Source organism: Vanacampus margaritifer, chromosome 10 (assembly GCF_051991255.1).
Source record: "Vanacampus margaritifer isolate UIUO_Vmar chromosome 10, RoL_Vmar_1.0, whole genome shotgun sequence".
Classification (NCBI taxonomy): domain Eukaryota; kingdom Metazoa; phylum Chordata; class Actinopteri; order Syngnathiformes; family Syngnathidae; genus Vanacampus; species Vanacampus margaritifer.
In genome coordinates this window covers 22,402,501-22,405,167 of record NC_135441.1, presented here as the reverse complement: position 1 = coordinate 22,405,167, position 2,667 = coordinate 22,402,501, and positions in this window count along the sequence as shown.

The following is a 2,667-nucleotide window of genomic DNA, read 5'->3' as shown; positions in this document are numbered from 1 at the left end:
AAATCTATCTGTGCTCTCTATGAATAAGAGAACATTTATCCACTTACTGTAGATAGGGTAGGTAAACAAATGTTTAATTTCTGTCCCGTCCGTCCGTCTTCTTCCGCTTATCCGGGGTCGGGTCGCGGGGGCAGCAGCTTTAGCAGGGAAGCCCAGACTTCCCTCTCCCCAGCCACTTCAGCCAGCTCATCCGACGGGACCCCAAGGCGTTCCCAGGACAGCCGAGAGACATAGTCTCTCCAGCGTGTCTTGGGTCGTCCCCGGGGCCTCCTGCCGGTAGGACATGCCCGGAACACCTCCCCAGGGAGGCGTCCAGGAGGCATCCGAACCAGATGCCCGAGCCACCTCAACTGGTTCCTCTCAACGTGGAGGAGCAGCGACTCGACGCTGAGTCCCTCTCGGATGACCGAGCTTCTCACCCTATCTCTAAGGGAGAGCCCGGCTACCCTGCGGAGGAAACTCATTTCGGCCGCTTGTATCCGGGATCTTGTTCTTTCGGTCACGACCCACAGCTCGTGACCATAGGTGAGTTTCTGTCCCATCTCTCCAAAGTATTTAAAAATATATATATTTTCCAGGGCCAGAAACATTCTATAAATATGTTGCCCACCTGTAAAAGTCAACACTCTATAGCAACAAGTCATAAAGGAACAATGTTGTAAGTAGGTTGTAAAGATCTCTGGATATATTGAGCTTGTTTTGTAGCATTAAATATTCAAGTCAGAAATGCACATGAATTAATAAAGCAATCGAAAAGGAGGGAATGTAAACTCAAAGCGGCCTGAGGTAAAACCACCACGGAGACAAGAGGACTGTGATTTGATGATAAATCAGGGAGATAACGCCACAGATCCAGAGGGCATCGAGTGAGAGTGGCAGTGAACAGACACAACAGCACGGGAGAGGGCAAGCGCGGTCGTGACATGTTTAGCGCGTTGTTGGTAATCACAGCGATGGTAGCAGGTCAGCCGATGTGGATGGCGCGTGCACACCATCTGTGTGCGACATCTAATCTCTGGCATCTTTAATCTGGCACCCCACGGGCAATTTCAAGGGATTCTTACGTGCCTACTACACCACCTTTTTTCTTTTTTTTCTCTCGCGAGAAAGAATAACAGTAAAGAAAATAAATTGCTTTTTGTTATGTTTATTATTTGTGCAAGCGAATTTTTGTAATATTAAATAATTAGGAGCCCAACGATATCAATATTTCGAGGCAGATGCCGATTCTGATGTTTGGCTAAATGAAATTCCGTTAACCAATTAATCAGCCAATTATTTAAAGAATGACTAATATAATGTTTTCTGTTTCTTTAGCTCTTATAGCAATAAAGATATGAAATATAGGCAGAAGAAAATACTTTAGCATTTAAAGGGATTCTTGATACTTAATACTTGATACTCATTTAGTCACTTTCAGCTGTAAAAAGTTAATAATTTGTCTATAATTAATTTAATAAGTTCATTATTTTTCATGTACAATTAATACCTTAAAAAAACACACTTTATTTGCCACTTGCAGTCGACTAAAAATGACATCACAGGTGCTCAGGAAACATGTAACAACCAATCACGGCTCACCTGTTTTCTGAGTTTGGTCATGTGATGTTAACAAACTGAGCCACGATTGGTCGTCACCCGCTCCTTGAGCACCTGTGATGTTATTTTTAGTCGACAGCAAGTGGCAAACAAAGTGTGTGTTTTTAAGGTATTAATTGTACATGACAAATAAGGAACATATCAAATTAATTATAGACAAAATATTAACATTTTGCTGCTGAAAATGACTAAATGAGTATCAAGTATCTCTTTAAATACTAAAGGACAACGTGGACGACTTGGCTCTAGACGACTTGGCTGTGGCTGTGGCTAACAAGACGAGGCTAAGCTACAAGACGAGACACTCAACATACGACACGTAACACCAACAGTTTGCAACAATGCACCCACACAGACACAAGTATGCAAAACAGCAGACTCGCACTCACACTGATTGACACAACAAGGCACACCTGGGTGAGACACAAGTGGCTGAGGGCACTGATTGGTCAACGCACGGGGGGGGGGCAGGGAAGACACACACAGGTGGACGTGGTTACACATGACGAGACAAGGGGAGAGACAAGGAACACATAGCAAAAACACTAACCAGACAAAAAAACAACAAGAACACCCAAAAAACAAACAAAAACCCAACCCCACAGAACCGAAACTTGACAATGTCTTTATTTCTGTAAGAGTTAAGGGAACAAAAAAGTTATTTTATTTATCCTTTAAACAATTGGCTAATTAACTGGTTATTATTATCTTCATACTGCTAAAAATGGCTAAATGAGTCAAATATCCCTTTAGGAAAATTTGACATTTGGTGGGGTGGGGCTTAGGGGAATGTTTGAATGTCATTATTTTTGTCTTATGATGTAAAAAAACAAACACTTAAGGCCTATATAAGAAACTCAAACAAAACACATCTATAACCTCGAAATGTTGTTCACCCCCCCACCCCACCCGTTATACTGTAGCAATGCTACAACCATTTTAATGATGCCTACTGTAAGTTGTTTGCACTGTTTGATTCACATACATTGTGTAGTAATGATTTCGCCGCCCCCTCATGTAGAAAACAGATGCTGGCTTTCGAAGAGCGAAGGAAAAGAACCTTCCTCG